This window comes from Dendropsophus ebraccatus, chromosome 8 (assembly GCF_027789765.1).
Source record: "Dendropsophus ebraccatus isolate aDenEbr1 chromosome 8, aDenEbr1.pat, whole genome shotgun sequence".
NCBI classification, from domain to species: Eukaryota; Metazoa; Chordata; class Amphibia; order Anura; family Hylidae; genus Dendropsophus; species Dendropsophus ebraccatus.
This window is the reverse complement of record NC_091461.1, coordinates 14,949,190-14,960,329: the sequence shown is the minus strand read 5'-3', so window position 1 is coordinate 14,960,329 and position 11,140 is coordinate 14,949,190.

Genomic DNA, 11,140 nt, shown 5'->3' with positions numbered 1-11,140 from the left:
AGCAGCCGACAGTGTTTTCTTGATCTGTTTACCGTATCCACTGGATAGGGGACAAGTACTAGATCGCGGGGGGGTCCAACCTCTGTGCCCGCCTCCCCGGGTCTCTACCCATGTCGCGGATAAAGCCCACCTCTAGCCCTGTCCTTGTACAGATGTAAGGTTTGGTCTGACGGTAACGGTAAGTATCATGGGTTGTGGACTTTAGCTGCAGTTGTTTTTATATTACAATTTCTGAGGCGAGATGTTCTTTTAAGGTGTTAGGAATTATTAATAAGTCTACATACGCAGTGTTTTCGCCTTTTAGAGGTGTTTTTAAGCCCTGTTGCTTTACTTCCAGGCTCAGCACGCTCTGGTTATTGCGTTTTTTCTGGCGTTTTTCCCATAGGCCTCTCTATAGGACTCTTTTACGTGTGTGGAGAAGGACTTACGCTGCTCATAGACAGATCACTGTTATGTGTTATTTTATACAGGGAAGGAGATAAGCGTCTGCCAGACCCCTCTGTGAGAAAAAAAAAAACCATCATGTCTGATCCTTGTTTTTCTTGACAAGAGATGTAAAAAGACTATTGGCCTGGGTTTACAGACTTAAGATTGTCAGCAAATCCCAATAAAATCCTACAAAATTGCAAACTGCAACAACGGCCGTGATTTATGTAAAACATACGGCCTTACTGTGCACACACCTGAGGTCACCTGAGTTATACGCAATGCAGCAAACACGATTGTAGGGTTACCGGCCCTTTAAAAAGAGTATTTGCAATTTTGCCCTGATACAAGGCCCTTGGGTTAGCACAATATAGAGGTCCACGTCCACAGTGAAATGTACTGCCGTGGACCTTTGTATTGAGCTGTTCACATAGATACTGGATTGCGTGAGGATCCTGCTGAGATCATCAGGATCTCCTGCCATGTTTATAGGGGGAGATTTATCAAACATGGTGTAAAGTGAAACTGGCTCAGTTGCCCCTAGCAACCAATCAGATTCCACCTTTCATTTTCCAAAGAGTCTGTGAGGAATGAGAGGTGGAATCTGATTGGTTGCTAGGGGCGACTGAGCCAGTTTCACTTTACACCATGTTTGATAAATCTCCCCCTAGGTCTCTATCAACCAACAGGTACATTCTAAACGGTGCGCCCATCGGTGAATGGCATTTTGCAGTTTAAGGCTATGTTCACACAACGTAAAATAACAGCCGTTGTTTTTACCGTCCGGACTTTTACGACCGTTGCTTAATTTTGCTTCCTAGCATGTTTATAAGCGGGGCGGCTCGCTTCGAATGAATGGAGCCGCGTCATACAGGGGAGGGAATTCCCTCCCACTGGGGACGGGCTGGCCGACCTCCAGTGCTTCAGCACCGGCCGGTACCGCTGGATCGAACGGCGCCGTGCACGGGAACCGGCAGCGGTTTGAAAAACAGACCGCGGCACTGGCTTTCCCGTGCCGGCGCCGATCGATCCGTGGGTTTAGGTTAAAGAGGATGTACGGGGTGGTACATCCTCTCTAAATACTGCACCCAGCCCGAGAAACCACTCAGAAATTTTTTTAAATCAAAATCAAGTTTAATTCGCCAGATATAAGTTTTACGTTCGCGGCCGCATTGAAATCCACGGCCGTTGTTGCAGCATTACCGGCCAGAAATAATTGACATGTTCATTTTTCACGGGGACGTATATTCAACGGCCTTTATCTGATACGTAGTGTGCATTCAACGGCCATAGTTACATTGCATTGCAGTCATAATAGGGAGCCTCAAAACTCCAGAGCTGCATTCACAGTTCTACTTGTTATCATTGAAGGTTGAGCACAGGTGCCAAACCTGTCGATTCCCACCTCTCCCTGTGTCATCCACACAAGCACTAGGAAAAATCTATACACTGACTACATTGAAAAGTGGGAACCATGTGTAAGCACTCCACTAGACAGCAGGAATAGTATACTCCACTAGACACCAGGGATCATACACCCCACTAGAAGCAGGAATAGTATACCCCACTAGACAGCAGGGATAGTATACCCCACTAGACAGCAGGGATAGTATACTCCACTAGACAGCAGGGATAGTATACCCCACTAGACAGCAGGAATAGTATACCCCACTAGACAGCAGGAATAGTATACTCCACTAGACAGCACGGATAGTATACTCCACTAGACAGCAGGAATAGTATACCCCACTAGACAGCAGGGATCGTACACCCCACTAGACAGCAGGGATAGTATACTCCACTAGACAGCAGGGATAGTATACCCCACTAGACAGCAGGAATAGTACACCCCACTAGACAACAGGGATCGTACACTCCACTAGACAGCAGGAATAGTATACTCCACTAGACAGCAGGGATCGTACACCCCACTAGACAGCAGGGATAGTATACCCCACTAAACACCAGGGATAGTAAGTTACACTAGACAGCAGGGATAGTACACCCCACTAGACAGGAGGGATAGTATACCCCACTAGATAGGAGGGATAGTATACCCCACTAAACACCAGGGATAGTAAGTTACACTTGACAGCAGGGATAGTATACTCCACTAGACAGCAGGAATAGTATACCCCACTAAAGACCAGTCATAGTGTCCTCCACTAGACAGCAGGGATAGTATACTCCACTAGACAGCAGAGATAGTATACTCTACTAGACAGCAGGGATAGTATACCCCACTAAAGACCAGTCATAGTATCCTCCACTAGACAGCAGGGATAGTATACTCCACTAGACAGCAGGAATAGTATACCCCACTAAAGACCAGTCATAGTATCCTCCACTAGACAGCAGGGATAGTATACTCCACTAGACAGCAGAGATAGTATACTACACTAAACAGCAGAGATAGTATACTCCACTAGACAGCACGGATAGTATACTCCACTAGACAGCACGGATAGTATCCTCCACTAGACAGCACAGATAGTATACTCCACTAGACAGCAGGGATAATATACTCCACTAGACAGCAGGGATAGTATAATCCACTAGACAGCACGGATAGTATACTCCACTAGACAGCACAGATAGTATACTCCACTAGACAGCAGGGATAGTATACTCCACTAGGCTATGTTCACACTACGGAAGAGAAGGGCCGTTCCGTGACCCCGGCCGCGTCACGGAACGTCCGGTCTCTGCCCGGATCATCCCGGCCGGTACTTAAGCTGCTCGCCTCATAGTGTGAACTGACAGGGTTTCCTACGGCCGCAGTTATTTGCAGGGCCGCACGGGATCCCGGACGGAGCGTATACTATGTGTATACGCTCCGGCCGGGATCCCATTGAAGCTACGCTCCGGCCGGGATCCCATTGAAGCTAAGGCATTGTTCCACCCCCCAAAAACTACGGCTGTTGATGCCGATGGTAATTTTACATAGTGTGAACATAGCCCTAGACAGCACAGATAGTATACTCCACTAGACAGCACAGATAGTATACTCCACTAGACAGCATGGATAGTATACTCCACTAGATCGCAGAGATAGCATCCTCTACTAGACAGCAGGGGTAGTACACTCCACTAGACAGTAGGCAGGAATGATTTTAGCGTTTCCGCTACCTGGGGCAAAAAAGTTTTGGTGTAAAATTGTTGCAGTTTGTTGAACAATCGCTTATTTGTTTAAAAATTTCCACCTTTCCTATGTTTTCCATGGGATTTTTTCTAACCCTCAAGAAAACTGTGATACTGAACATTGTAGAAAACAGCAGTATTATCCTGAACCCTCTAGATACCAGGACCATTATCCTGAACCCTCTAGATACCAGGATCATTATCCTGAACCCTTCCAAATACCAGGACCATTATCCTGAACCCTCCAGATACCAGGACCATTATCCTGAACCCTCTAGATACCAGGACCATTATCCTGAACCCTCCAGATACCAGGACCATTATCCTGAACCCTCCAAATACCAGGACCATTATCCTGAACCCTCCAGATACCAGGACCATTATCCTGAACCCTCCTAGATACCAGGACCATTATCTTGAACCTTCTAGATACCAGGACCATTATCCTGAACCCTCCAGATACCAGGACCATTATCATGAACCCTCCAGATACCAGGACCATTATCCTGAACCCTCCTAGATACCAGGACCATTATCTTGAACCTTCTAGATACCAGGACCATTATCCTGAACCCTCCAGATACCAGGACCATTATCCTGAACCCTCCAGATACCAGGACCATTATCCTAAATCCTCCAGATACCAGGACCATTATCCTGAACCCTCCAGATACCAGGACCATTATCCTGAACCCTCTAGATACCAGGACCATTATCCTGAACCCTCCAGATACCAGGACCATTATCCTGAACCCTCCTAGATACCAGGACCATTATCTTGAACCTTCTAGATACCAGGACCATTATCCTGAACCCTCCAGATACCAGGACCATTATCCTGAACCCTCCAGATACCAGGACCATTATCCTAAATCCTCCAGATACCAGGACCATTATCCTGAACCCTCCAGATACCAGGACCATTATCCTGAACCCTCCAGATACCAGGACCATTATCCTGAACCCTCCAAATACCAGGACCATTATCCTGAACCCTCCTAGATACCAGGACCATTATCTTAAACCTTCTAGATACCAGGACCATTATCCTGAACCCTCCAGATACCAGGACCATTATCCTGAACCCTCCAGATACCAGGACCATTATCCTAAATCCTCCAGATACCAGGACCATTATCCTGAACCCTCCAGATACCAGGACCATTATCCTGAACCCTCTAGATACCAGGACCATTATCCTGAACCCTTCAGATACCAGGACCATTATCCTGAACCCTCCAGATACCGGGACCATTATCCTGAACCCTCCAGATACCAGGACCATTATCCTGAACCCTCCAGATACCAGGGCCATCACCCTGAACCCCTCTAGATACCAGAGACATTGTTTTGAACCCTCTAGATACCAGGGCCATCCCCCTGAACCCTCTAGATACAAGGAGCATTGTCTTGAACCCTCTAGATACCAGGGACATTGTCTTGAACTCTCTAGATACGAAGGCCATCACCCTGAACCCTCTAGATACCAGGGCCATCACCCTGAACCTTCTAAATACCAGGGCCATCACCCTGAACCTTCTAAATACCAGGGCCATCACCCTGAACCTTCTAGATACCAGGGGCATTGTCTTGAACCCTCTAGATACCAGGGGCATTATCTTGAACCCTCTAGATACCAGGGACATTATCTTGAACCCTCTAGATACCAGGGACGTTATCTTGAATCCTCTAGATACCAGGACCATTATACTAAGCCCATGGAAATCATGAACATCCTGGTCATAATGGATTGTAAGTACTTTATAGAGTCTATACTGAACGTGAGGTCCGTGCCCATTAAATATACATGTCTTCAAGTGGTTTTCTTTGCTTTTCTCGCTCTGAGCCTCTTTTCTCCTTGGTGATATCATTGAACATCTCAGAAGAAACATTTCATTCCTGATAACATTAAAGGCTTATTGTGACTCCGAGCCGCACACAGATAAGGCCGCATCTCGCTCTATAAATAAGCACATCTAGCTTTCCACATAAATAATACACGTAAAAATAAATCTTTAACGTTCTAATAATTCACCATCTGATAATCCAGAAAGATTAGTGATCCGTTCTCTGAACTGCCTGGTGATCCGGAATATTTAATAATCTGGCACCTATCAGGTCCTATTGATTGATTATAGGATACATTGTTTCCCTGGGTATAGAGCTGGCACCTGTCCTGGTGAGATGGAATAAGTAATAAGATGTGGGCGCGGAGGCCGTGTCACTCAGCATTATTACAGCGCTTCAGGGGTTTGTGGTTCTATGTAAACAATTGTGAAATGAAATCTGGAACTTTCTAATATACTTTGTGTTTCCATTCCTCGTTTTTAGGCCTAATACCTCTCACAGCTGAGAGTCTGTTATAACATAGACAATACTCTGTAAGCTAAGTACACGCACAGCACAAATCTGTCTCCTGATATTCAACCATACTCACCTACCACCTATCCCCCCATGGCTCCTGGTCTCCGCTGCTTCCTCTGCAGGAACTGCCCGCTCGACAACTCAGTGACTGAAATACTCTGTGCTGACGCCCGACTGTCTAATGTGTATGGGGGCCTTCTCATTCTCCCCTGACTGATAAAGTCAGAGAGAGAAGGTTCAGGCATATTGGATTTCAACTGCCTGATTCTTTTGTTCTTGGAGAGATAACCCACTGCCAGAGGAGTCTGACAGTGCCTTACCCCTCCTCCTTCCATATTTTTTCTTATCTCTATCGTCCTTTCCAGATCCAAAATGTTTTTTTTTGTTAATATATAAGTGACTTTCAGGTGCCCAGGGGGCGTTCCATAACAGAGCAAGAGCCCAGCGTTAACCAGCCCTTCTCCTCGTATTCACTTGTATATGCCTGTGCCTATTATTATTATTATGTGGGGGCAAAAAGAGGCATTATTACAACATGAGGCACAAGGAGGAGCCCTATTACTGTCTGGGGCCTAAAGAGGCCACTATTACATTGTGGGACACTAATAAGTTTGGGGCACTATTACATTGTGGGGCGCTATTACGTTGTGGGGCACTAATAAGTTTGGGGCGCTATTACATTGTGGGACACTAATAAGTTTGGGGCACTATTACATTGTGGGGCGCTATTACGTTGTGGGGCACTAATAAGTTTGGGGCGCTATTACATTGTGGGACACTAATAAGTTTGGGCACTATTACATTGTGGGGTGCTATTACGTTGTGGGGCACTAATAAGTTTGGGGCACTATTACATTGTGGGGCACTATTACTTTGTGGGACACTAATAAGTTTGGGGCACTATTACATTGTGGGACACTAATAAGTTTGGGGCACTATTACATTGTGGGACACTAATACATTTGGGGCACTATTACATTGTGGGACACTAATAAATTTTGGGGCACTATTACGTTGTGGGGCACAAATAAGTTTTGGGGCAATATTAAGTTATGTGGCACTATTACATTGTGGGGCACTATTACGTTTTGGGGCACTATTAAGTTATGGGGCACTTTTACATTTTGGGGCACAATTAGGTTGTGGGACACTAATAAGTTTGGGGCACTATTACATTGTGGGGCGCTATTACGTTGTGGGGCACTAATAAGTTTGGGGCGCTATTACATTGTGGGACACTAATAAGTTTGGGCGCTATTACGTTGTGGGGCACTAATAAGTTTGGGGCACTATTACATTGTGGGGCACTATTACTTTGTGGGACACTAATAAGTTTGGGGCACTATTACATTGTGGGGCACTATTACTTTGTGGGACACTAATAAGTTTGGGGCACTATTACATTGTGGGACACTAATAAGTTTGGGGCACTATTACATTGTGGGACACTAATACGTTTGTGGCACTATTACATTGTGGGACACTAATAAATTTTGGGGCACTATTACGTTGTGGGGCACAAATAAGTTTTGGGGCAATATTAAGTTATGTGGCACTATTACATTGTGGGGCACTATTACTTTGTGGGACACTAATAAGTTTGGGGCACTAATACATTGTGGGACACTAATACGTTTGTGGCACTATTACATTGTGGGACACTAATAAATTTTGGGGCACTATTACGTTGTGGGGCACAAATAAGTTTTGGGGCAATATTAAGTTATGTGGCACTATTACATTGTGGGGCACTATTACGTTTTGGGGCACTATTAAGTTATGGGGCACTTTTACATTTTGGGGCACAATTAGGTTGTGGGGCACTAATAAATTTTGGGGCGCTATTAAGTTGTGGGGCGCTATTACATTGTGGGACACTGTTACATTGTGGGCACTATTACATTGTGGGTACTATTATGTTGTAGGGCACTATTAGGTTTTGGGACAGTATTACTTGGCTGAGCGCTATTACTTTGTGGGACACTATTACGCTGTTGGGCACTATTACATTGTGGGCACTATTATGTTGGGGGGCACTATTACGCTGTTGGCCACTATTACATTGTGGGGCACTGTTACATTGTAGGCACTATTACATTGTGGGGCACTAATAAATTTTGGGGCGCTATTAAGTTGTGGGGCACTATTACATTGTGGGACACTGTTACATTGTAGGCACTATTACATTGTGGGTACTATTATGTTGTGGGGCACTATTAGGTTTTGGGACAGTATAACGCGGCTGGGTACTATTACTTTGGGGGACACTATTACGCTGTTGGGCACTATTACATTGTGGGCACTATTATGTTGTGGGGCACTATCACGCTGTTGGGCACTATTACATTGTGGGCACTATTATGTTGTGGGGCACTATCACGCTGTTGGGCACTATTACATTGTGGGGCACTATTATGTTGTGGGGCACTCATAAATTTGGGGGCAGTATTACATTGTGGGGCACTGTTTAGCTGTTGGGCACTATTACATTGTGGGGCACTATTATGCTGTGGGGCACTATTACGCTGTTGGGCACTAACTCCCTTCCCCCAGGACAGCGCGGCTGTCACAACATCCCAGCCCCCCAGGAGGGCACGGCTCCTCAGAGCCTATAGTTTTGTGGGAAAGATTTTGTATAACTTGTATTATATCTAAACTCTACATCCTATTTATTCTGGGCTTAGGAGTCCAGGGGGCGGTCCTACTCAGTGATTGGCAGACTTTCCTTTATCATTTCCTGTTCAGAGATAGATCTCAATCACCACTAAGACCACCACCGGACTCGTAAGCATTAAAAGGAGTCTTGTCAGTGATTGACAGCTATCTCTTTTTTCATATTGGAAAGTCTGTCAATCACTGGGTAGTACCGCCCACTGGACTGCTAAGCATAGAAAGAGCAGGGATTTATATAAATAAATACAACTTATGCTGAGTCTTTTCCAGTCAAATTATATATCAATCTGCTCAGCTTCTACAGCTCTATAACAGAGCAGCAGAACAACCAGTCTGGACGATCAGACTGGTTGGTCGAGGTGACAGGTCTCCTTTAAGAATGTTTGGGAAAAGGATGGGAGGGTGCTGGAAAAGTGAGCAGCGTAAGATGTCTGGGTGGCAAACTCTGCAGAGTCAAGTCTCGGCCAAGAGCAATCATCATGGCGGCAGGACCGGATGGAGAAGAAAAGGGAAAGTGGGTTACTCTGATCTCCTTGTGGTCACTGGATGTAACTGCATTGTAATCACTTGTAGTAACACTGCAGAGCCTGTATAGAACTGTTATCTATCACTATATCAACACTGCATGGTAGTCCAATAAGTTTTTTTAATGCATTATTTAATTCAGTAAGAGAGTGGAGGTATCACTTTGTAGTAGTTATGGTGGCGGTCATGGTTGGCGGTATTAGACCTGGTACAGTGTGATTTGTTTAGTATCAGTATAGTGGTACTACTTATTCTCTGTTTGGTGGTAATATTTGGCCTGTTATTTATATAATATGTATGTGTATTGAGGGGGATATGCCTTGCGCTTGTATCCCTGATGTATGTGTTAGCGATCATCACTACAGCTCCCTACACCGCCATCTGAACTGACTGAATGTTACTGTGTTGTTTCAGCATAGAAAACCCAGTTTTCTTTTGTGGAGTTTGGGAATAAGCCGCTGCCAGACACCTTTCTACATTTACAATCCTTCTTGCCCCAGGGCAGTATGGCAGTATTACACAACTACTACTTTAAATGGCTGTAAGTTGACACTAACTGGCAACTCACGGGCTGTGTATTTATGGAGGTACACAACTACAATGAATCGCGGTAGGTTGGCACTGACGGACACTTCATCGGTGGTTTATATATAGAGGTATTACACAAATACTATGAATTGCAGTAAGTCGGCACTGACTGGCATCTCATGAGCTTAGTTTACATGGCAGTATTACACAACTACCATGAATGGCGGTAGGTTGGCAGTGACTGGAACTTCATGGGCTGTGTAAATATGGAGGTATTAAACAACTACCATGAATGGAGGTAGGTTGGCACTGGCTGGCACCTCATGAGCTGAGCATATATGGCAGTATTCCACAACCTACATGAATAGCGGTAGGGTGGCACTGACAGGCACTATTAAGGGTGGTTTATACTGTATATGGAGGTATTACACAACAACCATGAATGGCGGAAAGCTGGCACTGACTGGCACCTCATGGGCTGTGTGTATATGGAGGTATTACTCAACTACTATGAATGGCGGTAGGTTGGCACTGACTGGCACCTCATGGGCTGTGTGTATATAGAGGTATTACACAACTACTGTCAATGGCTGTAAGTTGACACTGACTGGCACCTCATGGGCTGAGCATATATGGCAGTATTACACAACTGCTATGAATGACGGTAGGATGGCACTGACTGGCACCTCATAGGCTGTGTATAAATGGAGGTATTACACAACTACAATGAATGGTGGTAGGTTGGCACTGACTGGCATTTTATCAGCGGTTTATATATGAAGGTATTACACAAATACCAAGAATGGCAGTAAGTCAACACTGACTGGCATCTCATAGGCTGAGTCTACATGGCAATATTACACAACTATCATGAATGGCAGTAGGTTGGCACTGACTGGCACCTCACAGACTGTGTATATGGAGGTATTACACAACTACCATGACTGGCTGTAGGTTGGCACTGACTGGCACCTCATGGGCTTAGTATATATGGCAGTATTACACAACTACTATGAATAATGGTAGGTTGGCAATGACTGGCACCTCATAGGCTGTTTATATATGGCAGTATTACACAACTACTACTATGAATGGCAGTAGTTTGGCACTGACTGGCACCTCATGGCCTGTGTAGATATGGAGGTATTAAACAACTACTATGAATGGTGGTAGGTTGGCACCTCATGGACTGAGTATACATGGCAGTATAACACAGTTACCATGACTGACGGTAGGTTGGCACTGACTGGCACCTCATGGGCTGAGTATACATGGCAGTATAACACAATTACCATGAATGTGGGTAGGTTGGCACTGACTGGCACCTCATGGGCTGAGTATACATGGCAGTATAACACAATTACCATGACTGACGGTAGGTTGGCACTGACTGGCACCTCATGGGCTGAGTATACATGGCAGTATAACACAACTACTATGACTGACGGTAGGTTGGCACTGACTGGCACCTCATGGGCTGAGT